General features: G+C 45.3%; 1 long non-coding RNA gene across 1 annotated transcript in view; it reads right to left on the minus strand.

The window, feature by feature from the left end:
- Positions 1-2417: 2417 nt before the first annotated feature.
- LOC309861809 overlaps positions 2418-26711 on the minus strand; it is a 62006-nt gene continuing 37712 nt past the window's right edge. The window contains exons 2-3 of the long non-coding RNA XR_014310213.1: positions 3400-3508; positions 2418-2704 (exon numbers count right to left, since the gene is read on the minus strand). This is a non-coding gene — a long non-coding RNA (uncharacterized lncRNA). The remainder of the gene's footprint in view (positions 2705-3399; positions 3509-26711) is intronic.

Below are 26711 nucleotides of genomic sequence, written 5' to 3' on the forward strand. Positions count from 1 at the left end.
ATCAAAATCCTTGGGAGTTCAAATGTAATCGTTACTTTGGAGAACAAAGTTTTTTTGTTTGTTTTGTTTTGTTTTTAATTTTTTTATTTAATTTTTAAATTTTTAAATAAACATATAATGTATTTTTATCCCCAGGGCTAAAGGTGTGTGAATTGCCAGGTTTACACATTTCACAGCATTCATCATAGCACATACCCTCCCCAGTGTCCATATCCCCACCACCCACTCCCGTCCCCCCTCCCCCCAGCAACCCTCAGTCTGTTTTTTGAGATTGAGTCTTTAATGGTTTGTCTCCCTCCCAATCCCATCTTCTTTCATTTTTTCTTTTCTTACTCCCTCAACCCCCCACATTGCATCTCTGCTTCCTCATATCAGGAAGATCATATGATAGTTGTCTTTCTCTGATTGACTTATTTTGCTAAGCATAATACCCTCTAGTTCCAACCACGTCATCGCAAATGGCAAGATTTCATTTCTTTTGATGGCTGCATAGTATTCCATTGTGTATATATACCACATCTTCTTTATCCATTCATCTGTTGATGGACATCTAGGTTCTTTCCATAGTTTGGCTATTGTGGACATTGCTGCTATAAACATTTGGGTGCACGTGCCCCTTCGGAGCACCACGTTTGTATCTTTAGCTATACCTAGTAGCGCAATTGCTGGGTCATAGGGTAGCTCTATTTTCAGTTTTTTGAGGAGCCTCCACACTGTTTTCCAGAGTGGCTGCACCAGCTTGCATTCCCACCAACAGTGTAGGAGGGTTCCCCTCTGGAGAGCAAAGCTTTTATGGTCAAATCAACTCCATCTGTGTTAAGTACTAAATGCAGATGGAGAGAAAGACAAGTCAAAGAGAAAGTTTGTTCGGTTACATTTTTGAGCCCCAAAGCTTACCTTCTTTTTTTTTTTTTTTTAAATTTTGTATTTATTTATTTGTGAGAGAGAGTGAGCACATGAGTTGGGGGAGGGGCAGAGGACGAGAGAGAAACTGTCGAGCAGACTCTGTGCTGAGTGTAGAGCCGGCCCTGAGGCTCCATCTCACGACCCTGAGATCATGACCTGAGCCAAAATCAAAAGTCAGAAGCTTACCTGACTGAGCCACCCAGGCACCCCCAAGGGTCATGTTCTGTATATCATTTCTAATACCATAAGGCTCCCTTTCTAGATAGGTCTATCAAGGAAAAGCTAACGTCTGCAGTGGAAATTGATCTTCAGGACTCCTGTATTTCTTTTTCGTATTATTGTTTTAAGTTTTTATCTTGAGAAGAATTAGAGAATTACCAGCAGTTGCAAAATATCTATGCAGGGAGGTCCCACATGCCTTTCTCCCAGCTTGCTCCAATGGTACCACCTTGCAGAGCTGGAGTTCTACATCAAAACCAGGACACTGATATTGGCAGAGGACCCAGAGCTTCACCAGGCATCACCAGTGTTATATGCTGGTGTGTGTGTGTGTGTGTGTGTACACTTCTATGCAATTTTATCACCAGAATCAGAATGCAGAACGGCTTCATCAATCCAAGCTTCCCTTGTGCTACCCTTTTATAGCTAAGACCTCTCTCCTTCACAGTTTTTTCAGCCAGTGATTTGTTCTCCATCTCTGTAATTTTGTTACACTTCAAGAGAGTTCCATAAATACAGCCAGAGGGTATATAACTTTTTGAGACTGGCTTCTTTCCTTCACAGAATTCCTGCTGCATATATCTGGAATTCATCCTTTTTATGGCTGACTAGTGGTCCACAGTATGGACATAGCATGATTTGTTCAACCATGCCCAGGGAAGGACACTGGGGTCATTTCCAGTATGGGACAATATATTGTAAATAAAGCTACGATGAGTACACATAGGCAAGTTTTTGTGTCAATGTAAATTTTCATTTTTTCTAGAATAAACACCCATAAGTACAGCTGCTGGATGATACCAAGTACATGTTTCATTTTTAGGAAACGGACACAGTGTATTCCCAAGTGACTAGACTATTTCATGTTTATTTGCCTTTAAAGTATAAGTTAAACTGGGGCTCCCGGGTGGCTCAGTCAGTTAAGCATCCAACTGTTGGTTGCAGCTCAGGTCGTGATCTCAGGGTCGTGAGACCGAGCCCCATGTCGGGCTCCATGCACAAAGGGGAGTTTGTTTAAGCTTCTTTCTCTCCCTTTCCCTCTGCTGGTCCCAGCTCAAATAAATAAATAAATCTAAAAAAAAAAAAAGTATATGCTAAACATAAAAACTCCTTTGTGAGTTCAACATTAACTATAATACCTATCATGCATATTTGAAGATTTAACTCACTGATTTCTTTGGCTATCTGATAAAGTACAAAATTCATCATATATCAAATCTACTTTTAACTTAAAATTCACTCAGTGGTGGAGAAAAATGCAATCCTCTTCACGTCCCTACTATTGAATACACTTTATGGGATGTCTCTTTATTGATATCATCTTCTAAAAACACAACAATCACCACTGCATTCAAAAACCCATTTTTCTCCTCTTTTTCCAAGTGGAGAATATAAAGCAAAGTGAAACCACATTTTTTTTTCTCCCAATATCCTATAGTTTAAGAGCAGAAAAAAACAAGTTCTTACTGGGTTGACTCAAAAGGTACACTTTAAAAAAAAAAACTTGATTTTTTTCTCCTTTCTTTTCCTTGACCTCATGTAGGTAGACCAAAAGATCAAACTGTAGAAATTTCTTTTTCTAAAAAAATAATAAAAAAAGAAGTCAGAATGTGCTTAGACACAGGTGTCATTCTCTATAAAAGAGCAAACAGAAACAAGGGCAGGTAGAGCCACAGGATCTCGGGGGCTGCAGGAGAAAAGGGGGTGTCTGAGCTTAGCTGCAGAACTTAGGAGGCAACGGACAAGAAGCCGTTCAGAACTCACTGTACGCCCAACACGGTGCCGGGGGGAGAGATGGGAGGGCACAGGACACGGGCTGAGAAGAACAATGGTATCCATCACCTCCTGTCCAGCTGGGTGCCATGTGGTTCCCCCATGAGGGACAGGAGAGGGACTCAGGCCAGCATATGCTTAGTGACAATGGCCCACATGTGTGTTGACCACGGGCCAAATGCTGGACAGAGAGCTTAGCATATATTACTTGTTCAGTTGTCCCCACTGCCCTGTGGAGCACCTGCCATCATTCCCATTTGACAGATGAGGACACTGAGGCTTGGAGAGTTGGTTAAAATACAACATGTCCTTTGCCACAGCCTGATTTTCCATGGTCACTGAAAATGTCTCTCATCTACGTTACCTGTCCTGTGCCAAGAGTAGAAGGTACATGCCCCCTCCTGTAGGCCACCACAATTGCCCTTGACCTGATGTGACTTTTGGCCAAAGCCTTCTTTGACCCAGACTTATTTCATCGTAGCGTCTGCATACTGAACTCACCTGAGCTCGGAGAAGAAGGAAGCAGAGCCCTTTTCCATTCCAGAAAACATGATCACCTTCACTTTCCATCTTTATTGGGACACAGAACTCCCTTTTTCAACAAGTTACACTGGAAAAAAAAAGGGGGGGGACAAACAAGGGATTGTTTTGGTTGAAGAAGAAGGTAGAGGAAGGGGGCGCTTGGGGTGACTCAGTTGGTTAATCCTCTGCCTTTGGCTCAGGTCATGATCTCAGGGTCCTGGGATCGAGTTCCGCATCGGGCTCTCTGCTTCTCCCTCTCCCTCCTCTCCTTCCCCTGCTCGTGCTCTCTCTCTCTCTCAGATAAATAAATAAAATTTTTTAAAAAGGAAGGTGCCGTGGGGCCCAAGGTCCCACCCATTCTCACAACTTTCCTCCCCTGGAGGCTTCTGAGAGGCTCATCTCTGAGCGGTTAACTGCCCACGGCCTGGCTGACTCCTATCCACCTCATCTCTGAACCTAAGAGGCACAAAAGCAACACCCTGTTTTGGCCACAACTGGATGAAAGCCCCAGGGAGACACTGGAAGTGGCACCCAGGTGTGCAGCTGACGGGGGCACTTTTTAACCACCTCACACGCTGGAATGTCCGGGCGCCCACATGGTCCCCCGCACCTGCTCCACACCTGCCCACTCACCCCAGGCTTCCGTAATTCCAGCACGTATGTTAACAAGCAGGCATTTTCCAAGCAGTAGAAAGCTGAAGCTAAAGCCATTCATTTGCTCCTAAATTTAATAAAGAATCTGAACATTATTAAGGGCTGGGAGACAGAAGAAAACACAAGAAGAAAAAGACTGCCCAAAATGGGGAACTAGGGTGCTTTAAAAAGACCAAAAAAGGGGTGCCTGGGTGGCTCAGTGGGTTAAAGCCTCTGCCTTCGGCTCAGGTCATGACCTGAGGTCCTGGGATCCCGGGTCCTGGGATCGAGCCCCACATTGGGCTCTCTGCTCCACGGGGAGCCTGCTTCCTCCTCTCTCTCTGCCTGCCTCTCTGCCTACTTGTGATTTGTCTCTGTCAAATAAATAAAATATTTTTTTAAAAAGGCCAGAAAACCCCCCCAAAACAAAACAAAACCCCAAAACAAAAAACAAACAAAAAAACCACAACAACTCTGCTTTGCGGCATTGCTGAGATCCAGCCTTGAGGCCGGGCTTTGTGGCCAGAACCCTTTCTGCTGATCTGAGCAGGTGAAATTCTGCGGTAGCTCAAGGTAGGGCACTAGTGGGACAAAACGTTTGCTTGGACTCTTGTACAGGACTTGAAACAGAAAACAAAATGCCTGGGTCCCGATTTAAGAGTTTCGTATGGGACACGAGGTCATTTTGCTGCTCTTGAAAACAAGCAAAGCTTTTAAAGGAGATTCTATTGCTTCCAAAAAATTATTCTTTATTCTTTGGAGGCTTTCTTTCTCTGGCACCATGGGTTTTCTTTCAGGCTCTTAGATTAAAAGTCTATGATAAATATACTCACCATTAAAAAAAAAAACAAAACACAAGCTCAACGTTCTACCTTTTCAAAAGAGAGAACTTTTACCCTTGCATTGGGATGTGAGTCTTTGATACTCTGCCAGGATTTGATTTTGAGCCATTCATCATTAGGGTGATATAAAAATGTCCATCCTCTGCTCCATGACCCACAGCTAGAGGCATTCACCGGAAAAACTAACAGTACACAAGATGTTTCACAGAGCCCATGGGCGGGTTTCAGGGTCAGAGATTTCCAAAAGAGAAAAATTTCCTAGAGAGTTTCTATGTAAAGATTCGGAGCCAGTGTTTCTCTTTTGACGGTTCTGAGAACGTGATGTCAGTCTGAGCCCAGAGGTCCACCTCCCCAAATCCTTTCAATTAACAGGATATATATTTTTAAAAATAAGTAATGCTTGGGGCACCTGGGTGGCTCAGTTGGTTGAGCAGCTGCCTTTGGGCTCAGGTCATGATCCTGGAGTCCCGGCATCGAGTCCCGCATCGGGCTCCCCGCTCAGCTGGGAGTCTGCTTCTCCCTCTGCACCACCCCCTCATGCTCTCTCTCTCTCTAACAAATAAAATATTTTAAAAAAGAAAAAAAAAAGTACCACAGCAACGCTAGAAGACAAGAGCTGCCATTGCATGGAGGATGTGTTGCAGACTCCCCGGGAGGCAGAAAGAAGACAGGATTGGATTGACAGAAGACACTGCTGGAGAAGGTTGCCGCATAGATGGGGAGCTGTTCTGCCCGAGGCTCTCAGCTCGGAGATGGTAGGTTCCAGATGTGGGGCAGACACTTAACCGACTGAGCCACCCAGGTCCCCCCAGGATCGGCACTTTACATGTGCATGATTTTCAGTTAGGAAATTCCGATTATAATTTATTGACCCCAGAAAAATACATGTACACGTGTATAAAGAGTATGAACAATATGTCCCCTAAGAGAGTGATTGATTTATGAATAATTGTGTGCTATGTCTGTAACAGTGGGGAGGGGGGGAACCTGTACTGACTGTAAATATCATGTATGAGCATGTGGTATCATGATAATGTCTTTTTAATTTTTTTTATTTTTTTAAATTTTTATTTATTTGACAGAGAGAAATCACAAGTAGATGGAGAGGCAGGCAGAGAGAGAGAGAGAGGGAAGCAGGCTCTCCGCTGAGCAGAGAGCCCGATGCAGGACTCGATCCCAGGACTCTGAGATCACGACCCGAGCCGAAGGCAGCGGCTTAACCCACTGAGCCACCCAGGCGCCCGATAATGTCTTTTTTAAAAGACTTTAAGGGGCACCTGGGTGGCTTAGTGGATTAAGCCTCTGCCTTCAGCTCAGGTCATGATCTCAGGGTCCTGGGATCGAGTCCCACGTTGAATGCCCAGGGTCCTGGGATTTAAAAAAAAAAAAAAAAAATATATATATATATATATATATATATAAATCATATATATGTTTATGTATTTTATATATGTTATATATGAATAATAAATATATATAAATAAATATAAATATATTTATATAAATATAAATTATACATAAATATATATATAATATAATATAATGTTATATTATATTATATTACACTCTGCTCAGTGGGGAGCCTGCTTTTCCCTTTGCCTCTGTCCCTAACCCTGTGCTTCTGCACACGCAGGCTCTCTCTCTCTCTGACAAATAAATAAATAAATAAATAATCTTTACTTAAAAAAAAAAAAAGAAACACAGGCCAGATGCATGGATTAAATATACATTAGGACAAGGCTGGGCACAGGACGAGCATTCCTAACTTATCAGCTGGTGATAATTGCTCGATTTCCCAACACCCCTGCATTTCACAAACACACATAGAGTCGTAGGTGCCCACAAGCTCCCTGACCTTCATCACTCTCCTTTGATAAGTTTTGGACAGAGGGGACAGGAAGCTAGATCTGTTAGTGACCATGGGGAAAGGGCCGGGAGCGAGATCTCAGAAGAGCAAGGCTGAGCGGGGGTGTGGGGGGGTGCGGGGCGGGGAGGAGATGGACAGACAGCTGGACAGCTGGATCTAAGGAAGGACGAGGGCAAAATAGTATGTAAGCAAAGTCAAGGTTGTTTTAGATTGAAAATGCCTGGCTGACAGCCTTCTGTTTCCAGCCCCGCTCACACACACACACACACACACACACACACACACAGTCCGTCCTCTGTGATGGAATTTGGGAAGGTGCTGGAGGAAGGCGTTTCTCCCCTCGGAAGGCGGAGGGGGTGTGAGACTGTCTACTTCAGAGACGAAGCAACAATGCTCTTCTCCCCTCTGCACTGCAGGAAATCAGTCCCTCCCTATCACCATGTCCACATTTGCTCTCAAATATAGGCTGGCCCGGAGAGGTAGCGCTTTTCCCCAGGTCCACCACTCCTCTCAACGTTGTTTTGTGTTTCTGTTTTTGTGCCTTCTTCATTGACTTGATCATTTCCACGCCTCCCCCCTTTAAACAAAGCCAGGTTAATCGGGCGTACGGTTGGAAGCCAGGCTCTACACAGGAGCAGTTAAATTCATTAGATCTTGGAGGGATGAATTAGTTCAAGTCATTTTTGTTTCCCCCCAAGAAACGGTACAACAGCATGAAACCTGTTTCACAGCTACATTCCAATGCCTTCAATATTATGAGAGAATACGGGCATTCACTCCTACGGAACTATTTATACTTTGCCATCCTAATGCAAAGGATCTTCTGTTGCTGAACTCCAGGGATGCGGAAGAATTTGAATAATGAATAGGGAACTTCCTTTAGGAACAGAGTCTCTGTCGTGGAAAGACTTCATTTCTTAGAAACAGCCAGCTGGGACTAGGCCACGATACCCCATTTATCCCGAGGCCTGTGCTGTGGGGACAGGACAAGGGACAACAGACATTCCCCATCAGGTACTTGCTTGCGCAATATTATACCTTGAGAGGGGGCGGGGCATTTATTACCAATTTTACCTGCATATGATTTTTCCCAAGTACAGGACATATCAATGTTGTGGAAGAGCACAGTACGAAGCTGAGGCTCTATATTCATTCCTCATAAACACCAATCTGAATTTATCTGTTTAATAACCTGAATCCTCCTCACTGATCACATTATTGGACTGAGTTCTTTTTTTTTTCTTTTTTTTTTTTTTATATGTTTTAGTTATTTATGAGAGAGAGAAAGAGAGAGAACAAGCAGGCAGTAGGGCAGAGGGAGAGAGAGAAACAGACTCACTTCTGAGCTGGGAGCCCAATGCAGGGCTCGATCCCGGGACCCTGGGATCATGACCTGAGCCAAAACCAAGAGTCAGCTACACCAGGGTCAGTGTCACCCGGCCGCCCTCATCAATAAAGGTTTTTAAGCAAGCATCTCTCTCCAGATTCATCCAACCTCTTCCATGTCCATTTAATTTAAGAAGAGGAGGCGTTATCTGGTTGTGGATGAGTGTTGTGTTGGATTTTCCACATCCGGGCTTGAGTTTCCGCTTGCCTGGGTCATTTGTCAGACATGCCAGTGAGAGCTGCCCCAGGGACCAGTGAACACTTCACTGTGAGTCGTCCTCATGGATACCGATCATACATAATAAGTTCACCTCATCTATTAAGACTTCTGGGGGGCGCCTGGGTGGCTCAGTTGGTTGGGTGTCTGCCTTTAGCTCAGATCATGATCTCAGGGTCCTGGGATCAAGTCCCCGTGTCAGGCGCCCTCCTCAGTGGGGAGTCTCCTTCTCCCTCTGCCACTCCCTCTGCTCATGCTCTCTTTCTCTCTCTCATATAAATAAATAAAATCTCAAAAAAAAAAAAAAAGACTTCTGATAAATATGGGTCCAGGAACATTTGGTCCCCCACCAACATACCATACACAGTGCAATTCTTACTCTAACAGAGGACTAGTCAAATGCCCCAAGTAAGAAACATTACACTTTCTGGCTATGAAAAACTAGTTCAACTTCTCTACTCACCACCCAACAGCAACTACTGAGAGATAATTCTCCCTGGGGTCTCTCAAAATGCTGCCTGCCTTGTGAAAAGAGGCACTGGCTGCCTTTGTTCTGAAATAGCTTCTCAAGGAGGTTTGTATGGAGAACAGCCTTCGAGAACAGAGATCCTGCCTCCCTCTGGAGCAAAGGGCAGGTGTGTTTCCCGCACCGCATAGAAAACATTGGGCTTTCTTACGCTCTGGGTTCCTCTCTTGACATGCAACTTGCTGCACGTGGAGAGGGTCATGGGGTCTTCCTGGAATGGCCCTGTGGGGCTCGGGCCTCAAGGACCTGACCCAGGAAAATGCTGATACCCTGGCTACAGCTCCCAGTACTGAGGTTCCATGTCTCTGCCCCACGAGCGCGGTGTCCTTTGCCAAGATGGGTTGAATGACAGCAGGTTAACTTGTGAAGCCTGCAAGTGGTGTGAAATCTCAGGCCCTTCACAGTTCCTGACAACAGTGATGCCACTATGACCGCTTTGAATGTGACTAACCGCCATCTGTCGAGGACCTCTTGGGAGCCAGTGAATCAGACTCGGTTCTAGAAATGCACCACCCGATGTCATCAGGTCCTCACCGGATTGTGGTCTGGGAGAGAATGCCGACAATGAGAATATTCTGACTTTTGTTCCAATATCCATCCCTTTCTGACCCAGCGGGGAAGTCCTCCCTCCCTCCCACTCACCTTAGGGGTAACCCGATCCCCTTTGCAGGTGACTAGATCTGAACTTTATTCTAAAACGAACAAGGTCACGGGGTGCCTAGGTGGCTTGGTCGGTGAAGTGTCTGCCTTTAGCTCAGGCCTTGATCCCAGGGGTCTGGGATCGAGTCCTGCATTGGGCTCCTTGCTCTGCAGGGAGCCTGCTTCTTCCTCTCCCTCTGCCTCCCCCCCGCTTGTGTTCTCTGAGAAATAAGTAAAAGAAGTAATAAAGCCATAGGGAAAGACAGGCTGTCCTCCTGCAAATGTTAACATCTGTTGAATCGATGCCTATTTATTGCGATGGACGTTGGATATAGCCAAAGCAGGGTCTAGAGTTCCCCAGTGTGCCGTACATCGCCCTGTTAGTGCTGGACCAGGGGGAGGTTCTGGGGGTCGGGGAGCTATAGCAGCTGATGTTGGGAGAGCTTAGCGGGTTCAGAGCAATAGTGACTCATCAACGGGTACCGAAGTATTTTACTACGCAAATAACGGGTATAGCTATCGTCGGGTTGGCAGGTGTGATCCCTGGCAACCGACCCACCCAACTCACAGCCGTTGGAGGAAGACACTCACGCACCAAGGAGGGCCCAGGCAGAACCATCACAGAGGGATGGCGAGACAGCCAGTGGACTGAGAGGACCCCGACAGCCTTCCTCCCTCGAGTCTCTTTTCCAATGAGTAGACTACAGATTCCCTGTTCACGGGAGCCAGCCTGGGTTTGGCTCTCAGTTACCTGCAGCCAGAAGCACCCACCTAAGCATGAAGGAACAGGTCCAGGAGCTCAGAGCACAAAGACGGCCACACTAGAAAGGAAGAAGGGCAAGTCCCTCTGGCTTCCCTGCGCCACGGTGCTCCCAAGACTCAGACGGATATGAAAACGTTATTTGCAAAACCGTAGAGGCCATATTCAAATTTTAGTCCCAGACACTAAGAACTCCCGGAAAAATACGAAGAGGATGCAGTTACCTTCCCGTATCTCACTGAGAGTTCGCCCTACCCTGACTAGAAACATCTCGCTTAATAACAATACTATGGTAGAGAAGAAGATATATTAAAATGTATCTGATGTTCAGATTATTTTCTGAGCTGACTGGTGATTATTTTCTTCATCTGACAGCTGAAGTCAGACCAGATGACCGGAAACTGGTTCCAGGAAAGGCCTCTTGAGAGCCGTCTTGAGAGCACACAGGAGCAAGTTCTGAATTCGTCCCAGGAATATTTTGAACACTGTCATCAGCATGTCCCCATGATCCTAACACCTCCCAGAGGCCTGCACAGGGAGAATTTGCTTCTTTTTTCATCTCACAGTCAAGCCAAAGTCCAAAAAATTAACCACTCTTCCATTCTTCGCACAACCAGGAATCCATGTGAACAAAGGCTATTCACATGCGTCTAGTTTAATTTATGGCCCCTAACCATGTATTCTGGTAACCAAATCTATAGGCCTTGAAAAAAAAAACAATTAAATTGTTCCTTTTCTGGTAGATGACATCAAGTAAGAGTTTGCTTTTAAAATGAGGAAAGCCTTAGCTACTGACGTCTGCCAATATATATATATATATATCTCCAGAAAATAAAAATGACTGGAAATCTGGCTGTGGTGTCATTAGAAATACAGCTCCAGAAAGTGTAATTAGAAATACAACCCTGGTAAATTCCTTCCTGGCTGACTATTTTACCACTTGGACAATAAAGTCCGTTCATAAATGCAGGTGACACACAGATACCTCTTGGGTATGCCTCAATATTTGAACTTATGGGGTTACATCTCTTTAATTTTCAAAACAGTATGCTTGGAATGACCATCCCAGCTTTCCCCAGGTATTTCCAAGGATTCTCAAAAGCTGACACATCTCTGGCCATCTCTGGTCCAATTGTTTCCTTCCTCTGAGTTTTTAATTTCTGCTTCAGTCTCTCATCTAGGACAGAAAGAGACCCTTTCCAGGTTAACACTGCCTCATGCTAGCCATTAGGAAACCCTCCAAGGCACCGCGAACAAAGCTTGGCCGCCGAGTTTAGATGCGTTTACTAAACGTCTCCACGCTTTAGAATACAACAATGCCCACCGCTACCTTCAACCTGTACTTTGAAAATCACTGTTTCAGGAACCTAAGGCAAAAAAGTCAAACCCTTTGCAGGTGTGCCAGCTTCCCAGCCTTTCTGCCTGCATCAAGGCCCACCTTGCTCTCATTTATGGGAGAGGACACCCTTTTATAAATTAAGAATGTTCCACTCAGGGCCCCTGGGTGGCTCAGTGGGTTAAGCATTTGCCTTCAGCTCAGGTTATGATCTCAGGTTCCTGGGTTCAAGCCCCGCAGTGGGCTCTCTGCTCAGTGGGGAGCCGGCTTCTCCCTCTCCCTCTGCCTGCTGCTCCCATTGCTTGTGCTCTCTCTCTGTCAAATAAATAAATAACAATCTTAAAAAAAAAAAAAAAAGAATGTTCCACTACCTATAGGAGTTGGTTTTCCTCTGGGACTCATTAGACACCCTCAGAACACATTTCCAAAGTCAACGCTGTGACAGAAGCAGGGAGCAAGTGGTTCGTACCTAGAGCGGAACACTACAGGACGGCTGTTGGCATGATAAGTACGGTCTATGTGGAAGTTTCTGGGCCTCAACCGAAGACTGACTGTAAAGTATAAGGAAGCTCTAGATGGTATCCTACAGCTAAGAGAGTTCTCAGAAGGGGAAAGACAAACATGAGAGCAGTTCAGACCTCACTGGAGAAGGTGTAGTTCAGCCCAGTTGACAGAAGAGAAGTTGACTGGTTTGCCCCAGCAGGAGCTGGTTTGGAGTCACTGGGTAAGCAGGAAGCAGATGGAGGCTTCAATGGCAGCCCTCCAGACCGAGGGTGAGCTGAAGCCGGGAGGTCTGCAGAGGGAGTCCAGGGTGCTGTTGTGAGAGGAGGCCCATGCCATGTTGAGAGGCAGGAAGTTCATTACTTACATTTCTGTGTATCTGACTGCAATAATTTTCCCTTCGCCTGAAAAACTTCATTTAGTGTTTCTTAATTCAGGTCCATGGGTAGCAGATTTTTCTCAGAATTATCTGGAAATTACAATTTTGCCTCATCTTTGAAAAATATGCTGACGTGTATAGATTTCTACGTTGGCAACTGTTTTCTTGTAGTGCTTTAAAGACGCTATTACATTGTCTTCCGACTTCCAGCATTATCTCTTGGGAACCAATTTGTCACTCTTCTTGTTCTTCTGAGGATAGTGCTTATTTTTCCAGCTTCCTTTACTCCCCTTTTCTGTCTTTCTTTCCCCTCCTTCTGTTTTCAGAGATTCCCACTTTGTCATTTTTAGCAGCATGACTACGATGGGCCCAGCTGTGGTTTTCTTTGTAGGCATCTCTACCTGGGGATTGGAGAATCCACTGAATTTGTGGCCGAATGTACTTTATCATTTTTGGAAAGTTCTTAGCCAGTATCTCTTCAAACACCCCATGTCTTCTCTGCCTTGAACTCATCTTGAACTCTCTTCAAACACCCCTTGTCTTCTCTGCCTTGAACTCATCTCACATTAGGCCTTTTTACCATACTTCATCTGTACCTTCTTCATGTCCCATATGTCCAGTCCATTTCCTTAAACATATTAATTACACTTAACATAGAGTTTGTGCCTCATAATTTCAATAACGGGGTCATCCATGGATCTCTTTCTGTTGTCTGTTTTTTCTCCTTTTGGTCTTGTTTCTTGATACACTTGGAAGGATTTCTTAAATTAAATGCTAGGCATTGGGTCTAAAAATTGTGGAGGCTTTGGAAGACATTGTATTTCTCCAGAGAAGGATTTACAGTATTCTCTGTGGCAGGTAGTGGGTTAGGCTTTTGGAAAACGGAAGCGAATAAAGCAGGCAGAATCCCTGCCTTCACAGAGTTTACATCCAGTGTGGGCACTACACGACAACAAATGAATAAATAATAATAAAGCAAACAGTGATAATGGGATACCAAGCAAATAAAGTAAGGGGATAGAGGTTAAAAGATGGTGCATTTAGAGAGAGTCATCAGAGGCAACATTTGAGCTAAGACTGAATAAAGTGAGGGGAGACAAACATGAAAATATTTAGGGAAAAAATGGTCCAGGCAGAGGGAGAAACAAATAGAAAGGCCTCAAGGTAGTGGAGTGTTGGACTTGGTATAGGAATGGCTACAATGGAGTGATGAGTGGGGATAGTGGCAGACGTGAGCAGGGGCTGTATACAAGGACCCTGGAGCCTACAGGAAGGACTTTGGATTTTATTCTGTGTGGGATGGATAGCCATGAATGGTTTAGGGGAAAGGGATGATGTAACTGGATTTCGATTTAAAAGGATCATTGTGCCTGACATGTTTGGAACAGAGGGCAGCAGAGCAAGGGGGGAGAGTTGCTAGGGGGAGAGTTAAGGGCCAGAAGCGTAGGCAACCATGCCATTGCTGGTGGTGGGTTGGTTTAGAGAGGGAGTAGTGGATGTCAAGAGGAGCAGTTGAACTTGGGACATATTTTTGAAGCTAGAGGCCAAGGACAGCTATGGTGGAGGGTCAGTGGAGGGGGGCTCCCTGTCACTTGCACAAGCCCACCCAAAATCAATATTCACTTGTGAACTCAGCTTTGTAGTCTTTTTCTTATTTTTTTTTTTAAAGATTTTATTTATTTATTTGAGAGAGAGAGAGTGAGAGAGAGAATGAGAGGGGAGAAGGTCAGAGGGAGAAGCAGACTCCCCATGGAGCTGGGAGCCTGATGTGGGACTCGATCCTGGGACTTTGGGATCATGACCCGAACTAAAGGCAGTTGCTTAACCAAATGAGCCACCAGGCAGCCCTAGTCTTTTTCTTAAAAAGAACCCTTGCTCTCCACCAGTGTATGAGATTCATTTCCATAACACCTGACCCTGTCCCTGGGGTCTGAGAGAGAAACAAAGTGAAAGATGATGACTCTTAGGTTTGGGCCAGAAAAACAGGAAGGATGGGAGGGCCATTTGGGAGCCATGTGACCCTGGGAAGAGAAGAGTTTGAAGGCGATCTGGAGTTCTATTCTGGACATACTCCTCCCACCGGTACTCAAGACCTCATCCAACTCACAGAAGTTGCTCTTCTACAGCAACTTGGGCTTCTGTTGGTAAGAATTTTCAGGTGACAATGTCTTTTCCTGCTCTTATTCATTTTTATTCTTCTGTTTTGGAAACCTTACCCCCTCTTCAAGGTTTATTTCAAACAAAACTTTTCCAGAAGGGTTGACTTCTTCCTCATGTTGCAGGGTTGGAAACATGGAAGCCCACAATAGGCCATGGGTGATTTTTTTTTTTCAATTAAATGTGAGTGTTTTAGAAGAGCAAGCATCCTCCTGTTTGTCTGCTCCTCCCTCCTGCCTTGGTCACAGCCACACATCTGCGTTACTTGCTTTGGTCCTGAAGCCTTCTGAGTTTGTGACACGTGATCATCTCAAGTCACCGCATTTGTGTCTCTTGCCTAGGAGTTACCCACGAGTACTTTATAAATATCTCCTAAACCAATGGAAGGCAAAAGTGCTGCATTTTCCACACAGATACACTTTTCAACCAACAGCGATTTTGCCAAGCCCTATTTTACATATTTTCATCGCATTCCACATTTCTTATTATTTCCACTCTTTAGTTCTTTTTCTCTGCTGTTACATTTTTCCCCCTGATGGAAAATTTAAGGCTGGTGGGAAAGGAGGCAAAGGTAGAGGAAAAGACCTGTTACCCAACCTGACTGCTGACTTTATCTGACCTGATTTCAAACTCCTCTCTGAGTTTATTTTGTGATGGAGCAAACAGTTTCTACTCCTGCTACTGAGGACGGAAGGTAAATTTTATCTTTTACGAGGCTAGGGCTATGTGAAATAGGTCAGTTTATTTTGCATTAGAAATGCACAAGAACAAAATAAATATTCTGACTGTGAAGCCTTTGAAGTGCTTTTACGAATAAAATCCACTCCTGGGGCGCCCAGCTGTCTCTATTGGAGGAGCACGTGACTCAATCTCAGGGTCATGGGCTTGAACCCCACGTTTGGGTGTAGAGATTACTTAGAAATAAAATATCAAAAAAAAAAAAAAAGAAAAGAAAAGAAAATCCCAAGTCCACCTCTTAGGTCAGCCCTTGGGCGGGGGGCAAGAATGAAGTCAATCCACCTTTTATCAGAATAATGTCTTTGAACCTATTTGCAGTTGATCAACACAGCCAGGTGGTCAAGTCCATGGGCGCCTTTCACAGAGAAGGGCTTGGTGAAGCCCGATGACTCAGTGTTTGTCTGATTTAGCATTTGGAACACATACTCTTGCCAGTTTGTTCTGTTCCCACTTAATTCCCAACTTCCCATGTCCTTTCTAATGAAAAATCAAGTCTGAAACACAGCTCACCAAACCGCCTTCGGCGTGTCAAAATCTCCTAAGATAGCCCTGATTGATGGAGTCCCTGGAATGCTGGCTATTTGCTAAGTTACCTCTGGGAATCAGTCGGTGGGGGAGCGATGGGGGGAAATGAGCTGACAGGACAGACCCTTTCTTTTCAGCATGTTCCAGAACCAGAGTGGGGTTGTAACAGTGATTGCTTTGGTTTTTCTCCCATCTCTTTTCGGAGATTTCTTTTCAGAAATTCTCTCTGAGGAAGTGTCTTGAGGTGTCCGGATGAAGAACATTATGTAAACTCAAGGTGTTCAGTGCATCTCTGGTCTTTGCCTTGGGGAAAAGGAGGGTTATTCTGTAGGCTCCACAGACAAGAGAAGAGGGACCTTCTAGTCCTACCTACCTCGGCTGCAGAGCTGACTGTGGGGGGGATGGCTGCCATTTCACATGGTCTCTGGGCTCTCTGTTGCTTGCAGCCATGGCCAAGTGCACCCAAGGTGCCATCTGCCCCTGCCCAGTAGCTCTGACACCTCCTGTAACTTAGTCAGAAGATTCATGGGTCTGTCTCTATGCTTCTCCAGGGTTCTCATTCCAGGCGCTGATGATAGATACATGGAGGGAATCTTTTCAGTTCCTCCATGGCCAAAGGGCAATATAGTGTCAGTGGCAAAGCCATTAGTCACATTTAACCTCGTGCGAAATGGAGGGAGCCTCTTTTCGGCTCCGAGAGCTGCCATTTTGGGCAAGAAGATGGCGGCAGGTAGGGTCCTTCTCCATGAGATTCACCTGGCTTTCCTCCCTGAGGTGCCACCAAGTCATGAGGCATCCCCCCCCCCCCAAAGAGGCTATTGATGGGGAAAACACATGCCCCTTTCAATGCAGACCTAACGAGTCCAATGATGGGGTCAGGGCCCGAGGGTGAAGCTGCCTATAACCATTTTTTCTGCTCACACTGGGGTGGGATGCTTCCCAGCAGCAATGCCCAACATTTCCAAGGGGGAGCCATGAGCACTGAGAGAGGGGTTTTCTCTCCTTCATACGCAGGAGGCTGCACTCAATTCTGCATTTCTTCCTTCCCAAAGTTAAAAAAGCAATGTGTGTATACACACCATACATACACATGCGCACGCACGCACGCACACACACACATCAAAATATATAGTCTATATCGGATGTCAAACAGAGATGTGATGTATATTAAACACAATGTGTCTTGTACAAATACACGCCTTCTGGGTATAGAGACACGGCATCTGTGTGGGTATCGGGAAGATCTCAGTTTGCATTCCTGTCCACGGTCAGGCACGTGCTGGCCCTTCTTTTCTTCAACAGACAATAAGGTACTCGAATCAAACAAGACCCTGATGTGTCAGGATCCCGCTCAGCCCCTCGCAACTGTAATTCTGTTTGGGAGAATTACTCCCTACCACCTTAAGACGTGCATCACAGGCAATGCATGAACTCTGCTCTAGGCATTCATGGCAGCGCTTGTGATGGCTTATCTGGCCTCTACGCGTCTAGAATGGTATGTGCCATTCTGAGCAACCCGCTTTACTGTCCTCTCCTGAAAGTCTGGACCCTGGAGAGGGATGAGCAGAGACTTTTTCCTTCGCTTAGATGGCAGAAGCAGACAGCAGGGTGGGAGAGACACAACAGAAAGTATACGTCCCCTGTGCAGTGTGGGAGCTGACTTCACACTTTCTTCCCTGAGCACCCCCTCCCCCGCACCATCTCCTCCACCACCCCCCCAACTTCCAACCAGGGCTGCGGGAAGACTCCACTCAGACAGTAAGGCACCTGTAACATGTGAAAGTACATTCTGGAAGCATTCCAGTCAGGCCACGTGTAATGTGCGTCCGATGCACTGGCTCCCCGAGGGAGAGACTTAAGACCACCCATTTATATGGTGATATAAGACGTACTTTGCTTGATAACAGGAGCAAATGCTGCTTGTGCTGTCGAAACAATCTAAAAATAAAGATCCGAAGACCGGCTTTCAACGCCGATGTGTTGTTGATGCTTCAAGGAGGTAACATTTTCTTCGTCTCACGCACCTGACTCTCGGCAGCCCTGCTCGGCAGTTGAGAGGACGGAACTTGCTTTCGCCCTAAGTAAGAAGCTCACTCCTTAACCTGCATTATGCAGCTACTATGTGTCAAGCGCTAAAGATTAAATAGCATCATATAAGTAACAGCAGCTTAAAAAGAACTAGGACGGTGGAAAGCACACTCCTTGTTGTTCAACTCTCAGAGCTGTTTCTTGTCATGCACTCAGAGTGTGTGGTTCACAATGGAATCCACCTTGGCCTCCAGCGTGGTGGGTGCGGGGTGGGGGCGGGGTGGGGGAGTGGTGTGTGGTCCACAAACCAAAAAGGATCCACATGACCCTAGACCCCTGAGGTTCCAGAAGAGCAAGACCCTTTTCTGGACAATTATGCAAGAGCTCCACATTTTTTGTTTGTTCATTCCCTCATCCATTTTTAAAGATTTTATTTATTTATCTGAGAGAGAGCACGAATGGAGGGCAGGGGCAGAGATGGAGGAGGAAGCAGACTCCCCACCAAGCGGAGAGCCCGATGCAGGACTCGATCCCAGGACCCTGGGATCATGACCTGAGCTGAAGGCAGACGCTTAACCCACTGGGCCACCCAGGCGTTCCAGAACAGAATTTTTTTTTTTTAAAGCTAGATCCAGAAACTGTGAAACCAAGAGAGGTCCTTCCATCAGGTACTTGCTATCAAGACCACAGGCAACCCTAGGCAATAATGTCAACATGATAAATAAGAAAAACCGTCTTTAAGAGTCCGAGGTCTTGGAGATCAGAGACAAATTACACTCCTCTGCCTCCCTGAAGGGGAGCCACAGGAAACAATGGCTTTGTGGGAAGGTAAACAGACTCTTCCTTGGGCAGACGCTATGTTAAGTCAAGTTGTGTTCAGACACCATCAGTTTTAACTGCTAAAATCAAATTGAGGAATGCTGTCCTGGCCCTTTACAGCGTTCCCCTGTCTCATGCAGCTCAGGGCAAGGGCCACAGCTCAGCAGTGCATTTCCTATCTTTTTAATTTGCTTATTATTATTTTTGAAAACACTTGATTCCAAAGTTTTGTCAGGTAGGATCCTGCTTATCATTTTTCTTGGCTCTGTAGATTTTCACAAGTATTAAAACAACAATAACAACTCCCTGGGTGAGAACTTTTCCCTGAGATTCTAAAACTCTCAACGAAGTCCTCAGTTTTGCTGCAATATTCCCCGCAAAGCAGAGGTGAGGACCCGGGGTAAAGGGGCAAGGCAGGCTCTCCCATGAGAAGCTGACCCCTCCCCTTAGAAACTGTTCCACTGCATGTTCTGTGTCTGATTCCAGGGACAACTAATCTCGTCCCTATAAGAATGGACACTTTGATTTTTAAAAACCAGACTGCTTGAATGTTTTCTGTTTGTCTCTGGATAGGATCTAACCCCTCAAGGAGGAGTGCGGCAGACTGCATTTTCCAGAAAGGACCACAAAAATGTCTCTGGCACTGGCAACAGGATGTTGGGTCTCCCACTTCAAGGACTGGAGGTCACGCCTCTGTCCCCCCACCCCCCACCCTTGCGCTGGGGCAGGCCCTGTGACCGCTCCGACCCATGGCACACAGAAGTGATTCTGTGTGGTTTCCAGTGGTGGTCCTTAAGTGCCCCTTTCCTGCCTCTTCCAACCTAGCTGCCATTTATGCCCACTGTGAAGCCGGCGTGTTATGAAAGCCACGGGGAGGGGCCTGGAGGTTGGGACATGATGAAGAAAGAGAGAGAGAGAGAATGAAGACAAGGAGCCAGACGGATCAGGAAAAGAACCATCCCCTGTTCAAGAAGATTCCAGCCAGCAACTGTGGAACGGCAACTGCACGAGACACCTGTCAACCCCCGGAATCAGGATAATAATAAATTGCTGTCCTAAGCTACTAATATTTGGGGGTGGCTTGGTAGATGCGGCCATAGCTACCTGGAACAGACATAATTTGCCTACCCGGGGATCCCTTAAAGTGGAGTAGATGAGGTAGACGTTTAGAAAGAAAAGAATGGGGCGCCTGGATGGCTCAGTGGGTTAAAACCTCTGCCCCACATCGGGCTCTCTGCTCAGCAGGGAGCCTGCTTCCCGGCCCCCCGCCGCCTGCCTCTCTGCCTGCTTGTGATCTCTGTCAAATAAGTTTTTTTTAAATTAAAAAAAAAAAAGAAAGAAAGAAAAGAATGAGTTTAAGATAATAATGACTCCCGGATTAGCTAGAGATCTTTATAACAAGCCACAGAAAGCTAATTCCAGTGGAGTTAAGCAGATGAGTTTTTTGGAAGGAGGAACCATAGGAAGACGGACAAACGCTATATTCAGGAGGCACAGGAAGGAAGCGCAAGGGAGCTATGGCTCGAAACCACGCTGGGAAGCTCACTATGGCAATGACAGAGTTCCTGGCCCTTGGGTTTAGCGTCACTAGCTCCCATAGCAAAGACTTGGCATGGGTGGCTCTGGGGGGCAGAGCGAGTGCACAGACCTCTGCCCTTGCTGAAAGGGTGGGGGTGGGCAAATGGTTATCTAGCCTTTCTAGACTCTGTATCAAGAGGTAATCTTTGTCCCCATGGAAGTCATAAGGGCATGGATGACACCTCCAAGGACAGAAGTTTAGGGGCTGGGAGATCAAGGTGAATGACAAATGTCTACCATTGCTACCAAGACTCAAAACATACATATGGGGAGGTACACATATGTATGCACATGTATAAATGTGTGAATGTGTGTATACATATCCGTGTATATGTATGTGTCTACACATGTGTATATTGTGCATGTGTGCACATGCATGCATTTGTTTTGCATCATGCAATTTCTGCTTTACTACAATCTCCGTCTTCCCGATCAGTCCAGCACTCTGCAAGATTCAGACTAAAATGCGCTTTCACCCTTAAGCCAGCAGGGCTTCTGCGAAAATATCGGTAGGAGTGTATCTCTTAAAATCTACAAAAATTCATAACCAGGGCATCAACAGAAATCATCCTCTTAATAAAAACATGAGTACAGTAAAAAACAAACAAACAAAAAGCACATTCCTAACAAAGAGATAGATGCTACAGTAAACTTGATATTTTTACCTAAAAAAATTAGGACGTGAATGTATCTTCACAGGAGGGGTGTAAAAAGGCCCGTGGGCCTGCTGAGGTAGGGTGGTGACAGAAACACGCCCCCAAGAGTGGGGGAAATTACATTGTGAGCACTTTCTGAGAGCAGCGGGTTGAACTGAGCCAAAAATGTGACAGGCAACCCGTCATCACCAACAGTGCTGTGCTCCTTACACTTGCCATATTGAAGCTCTGTAGGTAGATGTGGTCAACTGCTGCTACCCCAGTGGGAAGAGTTAGTGGACTGGGGAAACTCATCAGGACCTCCATGTAATACTGCCATTATTCCAGGATTTAGCAATCAGATATGAGCTAAGTCATGCTTACAGAAGCACGAGTGCAGCAGAACAGAATGTTCTGTATGCGTGCGTGGGTGTGCATGCACACCTGGGTGCTTGCGTGTGCATGTGTCCGTTCAGATAACCTTTGCAAGCTAGCTGTTACTCTCATTCCAGAAATGAGGACATGGAGGCTCACACAAGAAGGACTCTGATCTAGTTCAAACAGATGTTAAGTGTTCGGCTGAGATTTGAACCTCATACTGTTAGGTTTTCAGATCAATGCTCTTTACACCCTGTCTTGTCACTTGGGAGGAAAACAGCTTCCCCCTTTATTTTACTGTATTTTAAATGCCAGTATAGTTAACCGACAGGTGTGTGAGGTTCAAGTGTGGAGTACAGCGATTCAATATTTCTATGCATTACTTAGTGCTCATCATTGTAAGTATGCTCTTCATCCCCATCACCCATTTCACCTGTCTCCCCACCCACCTCCCCTTCAGTAACCACCAGTTTGTTCTCTAGTGTTAAGAGTCTGTTTCTTAGTTTGGCACTCTCTCTCTCTCTCTTTTTCCCCCCTGCTCATTTTGTTTCTTAAATGCAACATATGAGAGAAATCATATGGCATTTGTCTTTCTCTGGCTTATTTCGCTTAGCCTTATACCCTCTACATCCATATTGTTGCAAATGGCAAGATTTCGTTCATTCTTGTGACTGAAAGATATTCTATTGTATATACATGTGACCTCTTCTCTATCCATTCGTCAACTGATGGGACATTTGGACCGTTCTGATAATTGGGTTATTGTAAATAATGCTGCTATAAGCATCAGGGTACATGTATCCCTTCAAATTAATGTTTTTGTTTTGGGGGGCAAATACCCAGTAGTGCAATTACTGGATCTTGTTAACTTTTGGAGGAACCTCCATACTGTTTTCCACAGTGGCTGCACCAGTTGCCTTCCCACCAACAATGCATGAGGATTCCTTTATTGCCATGTCCTCCTCAATGCCTGTCGTTTGTTGTGTTGTTGGTCTGAGCCATTTTGACAGGTGTGAGGTGATGTCTCACTGACCTTTTGATTTGCATTTCCCTGATGATGAGTGATGATGGTTGTCTTTTCATGTGACTGTTGGTCACCTGGATGTCTTCTTTGGGGAAATGTCTGTTCATGTCTTCTGCCCATTTTTAATTGGATTCAATGTTTTTTGGAGGCGTTGTTTCAGTTCTTTATGTATTTTGGGTACTAACCCTTCCTCAAATATGTCATTTGCAAATGTCTTCTCCCATTCGGTAGGCTTCCTGTTAGTATCCTTTGCTGTGTAAAAGCTTTTTGTTTGAACGTAGTTGCAATAGCTTATTTTTGCTTCTATTTCCCTTGCCTCGGGAGACATACCTAGGAAAATGTTGCCAAAGCTCATTTTTTAAAAATTTTATTCATTCATTTGACAGAGAGAGAGAGAGAGATATCACAAGTAGGCAGAGAGAGGGGGAAGCAGGCTCACTGCTGAGCAGAGAGCCCGATGCGGGACTCTCCTGAGATTATGACCTGAGCCAAAAGCGGAGGCTTAACCCACTGAGCAACCCAGGCACCTGCTAAAGCTCATGTTAAGGAAATTACTACCTGTGCTCTCTTCTAGGATTTTTATAATTTCAAGTCTCAAATTTAGGTTTTAATCCATTTTGAATTTATTTTTGTGTATGGTGCAAGAAAGTGGTCCAGTTTCATTCTTTTGCATGTAGATGTTCAGTTTTCCCAGCACCATTTGTTGAAGAGACTATCTTTCTTTCACTGCATATTCTTTCTTCCTCTGTCAAAGATTACTTGACCATATAACTGTGGGTTTATTTCTGGGTTTGCTATTATGTTCCGTTGATCTGTGTGTCTATTTTTGTACCAGTACCATACTGTTTTGATAACCATAGCTTTGTGATATAACTTCAAGTCCAGAATTGTGATGGTTTTGGTTTTCTTTTTCAAAATTGCCTTGGCTATTCAATGTTTTTCATGGTTCTGTATAAATTTTAGGATTTTTTTTGGTTCTAATTCTGTGAAAACTGTTGTTGGCATTTTGATTGGGATCACATTAAATCCGTAGAACAGCTTCCCCTTTTAGAATTATGACCTGGATCTCCAAGTTGGTAAGCAGTCATGACCCTCATGAGACTGGACTTGGATGGTCAATGGTGTCTTTCCAACTAAAGATTGTTCAACTTGATTTTTCCCCAAAATGGAGACTTGGGTCCTTGGGCCCTCCAGCAACACAGCCTCAGCCTGTTCCAAGCTGCCTCCAGAAGTCCCTGAAACTGGCAGATGACTTTCCTTTTTTTCTGCTCTCACCCAGGAGTTAGCATGCAGGCGATACAGAAGTACAATGATATTTTTCAAGGGGAGTTTCCTCTTTGAATAATATGACATTTTCCCTTGCAGACTGATTTCTCATTTCTCACAGAGATCAAAGGGAGAGAAAATGTTTCCAGTGTAACACAGATGTCTGCTAATTCCTTTGCCTGTTTCTAACTTTTGCATAAATTCAACGCGCTGAGTAACTGAAAATGCCTGAGCTGGGGACCTGCCAAGGACTGGATCAAGTTCCATCCCTTAAGGCCAGAGGAGTCTGCCAAATGTGGCGCAGCTGATAAAACTTCAAGGGTGCAGTTCATCTAATTGAGCATGAGAGGTGAAAAAGACGCGAGCAGGCAACCGCCTTCCAAATCCTTCCAGAACAATCCTTCCAGAACATAGCCTCCTGGCCAGGCCTGTACTTTAAGAGCACTGTCAACCCATACTTCCTGGCAATAGCTATATGAGCTGAGATGTTTATAGGAGGGGATGTGGGATGTTAGCACTGGATAAACCCCCACCACTTAGCAAATAGGAGGGAGGAATCATTTAATGCGCTACTTCCACACGGCCCAAGCCCCTCAGGGGTTCCCAGAATTGATAGCACCTTCCTGACACTTAAAACTTGTTGGCTCTCAGAGCCCTGGTTCTCATCATGATCACCCCAAGGGCTTGTTAAAAGCAAGATCGTGGCCCCACCCCATAGCCTTGGAAGTAGATCCACCGACCTTTGATTCCCTGAGTGGGGAACACCTGGAGAATTTGCATTTCTAAAAGTTTCCAGGTGATACTTTGAAGACTACTGTCCTAGAGAAAGCCTGGGCCGCCCAGGAAGAATGCAGTCTCACCTTGTTCCAAGTGGCAATGGTAAGATTTTTTTTTAAGGTTTTATTTATTTATTTGACAGACAGCCATCACAAGTAGGCAGAGAGGTAGGCAGAGAGAGAAGGGAAGCAGACTCCCTGCTGAGCAGGGAGCCCGATGTAGGGCTTAGGCTGATCCCAGGACTGAGATCATGACCTGAGCTGAAGGCAGAGGCTTCAACCCACTGAGCCACCCAGGCGCCCAGGTTGTTATTTTTTTAAACTTCTTAGAAATCAGTGGATTTTCAAAGAAATTATATTTTTCAAAAGTCATCCATATTTCTTTGTATGTGAGCTGTCTCTGCCCTAAAGTTCGTTTGGTTTTGATTATTTCAACAGAGGGAGAAAGAGCAAACTATTTCCAGAGACTCAGAAACACATTTTTTTCTGCTGAAGGGCGTGCTAATAGGCCTAATGTGTTTTCAATGGTGTGTGTGTGTATTTCACAGAGTAAATATGTTATACCAGTGCACACTGTATGTTCACGTACATAAAACCACGAATACATGCATCTCATAAGAATTCTAAAAAGGACTTTTGCTTTATTGATCCTTTTTTTTCTCAAGTATTTTATTTTTTTAAGATTTATTTATTGGAGAGAGATCAAGGGTGAACACATGAGCAGGGGGAGGGGCAGAAGGAGAGGAAAAGAATCTCAAGCAGACTTTCCCGCTGAGCAAGGAGCCTGACGCAGGCTCGATCTCAGGACGCTGAGATCAGGACCTGAGCCAAAATCAAGAGTCAGAAGCTTACTGCCTTTCAAGTATTTTAAAGAAAGTATCAGGCATATTATCATTTCACCCCTACAAACTTCAGCATACATCTTTAAAAACTATGGGAACTTTCTTACTGCAGTGCCAATATCATAACCAACAGAATTAAGGATAATTCCTTGGCATCATGCAGCCCATATACAAGATTTCCTAACTGCCTCAATCCCCGCCCAAAACACACACACACACACACACAGACACACACACACAGTTGTAATTAGGATCCAAATAAGGACCATATATTGCATTTGTTTATTATGTCCCTGAAGCAACTTGTTTGTTTAAGATTTTATTTATTTACTTGACAGAGAGAGACACAGTGAGAGAGGGAACAGAAGCTGGGGAGAGGGAGAGGGAGAGGGAGAAGCAGGTCTCCTGCCGAGCAGGGAGCCCAATGAGGGGCTTGATCCAAGGACCCTGGGTCATGACGTGAACTGAAGGCAGACGCTTAACGACTGAGCCACCCAGGCGCCCCTTGAAGCATCTTTTAACATAGAGCAGAGCCTTCTCCCACATCTTTTGCTTCTTGTCCTTCTTCTTTCTTTTTCTTACTTTTAAATCCCAGTGATGTGTTGAAACAAAACAAAACAAAAAAAAAACAAGGTCCGGGGCACCTGGATGGTTCAGTGGGTTAAAGCCTCTTCCTTCGGCTCAGGTCATGATCCCGGGGTCTGGGGATGGAGCCCCGCATCATCTGGCTCTCTGCTCAGCAGGGAGCCTGCTTCCTTTCCTCTCTCTCTGCCTCTCTGCCTACCTGTGATTTCTGTCTGTCAAAATAAATAAAATCTTAAAAAAAAACCACACAAAAACAAAAACAAGGTCCAGTGACTCAGAGAACAATCCAGTACCTGCTTCCTGAAAGGATCATCTAACTTTGTTCCTCTACCTACGTATTTCCTATAAATTGGAAATCAGACTTCTAGGACTGATTCAACATAGGTTAAGATCTGAGGGCAAGAAGGGTGCCTGGATGGCTCCGTCGTTAAGCGTCTGCCTTCAGCTCAGGCCAGGATCTTGGGGTCCTGGGATTGAGTCCTTGGGGCTCCCTGCTCAGTGGGGAGTCTACTTCTCCCTCTGTACCCCCACCCCACTCGTGCTCTCTCTCTCAAAATGAAATCTTTTTAAAAAGTGGGGGGGGGGGGACCAAGAACACCTGCCAGGTGAAGCTACAGATCACCTAGGGTACCACCAGGAGATGCAAGTCCAACTGTCCTGCTCTAAGAAACTCTGAGCTTCCTTACCTAGAACCTGATGTGTTCAAGTAGGGCCATCTAGATCCCTTCTCCATCGAACTTTTGTTCTATGGTTTTCTCTACTGATGACCATTTGGGCAGGGCTCCTGCCTCCCTGGGTAGATACCCAAGGGCTGAAATCAGAGTTTCTTTCAGGGCCGCTGCCTGTGACCCCCC

Source organism: Mustela nivalis (genome assembly GCF_964662115.1).
Source record: "Mustela nivalis genome assembly, chromosome: 3".
NCBI lineage: Eukaryota > Metazoa > Chordata > Mammalia > Carnivora > Mustelidae > Mustela > Mustela nivalis.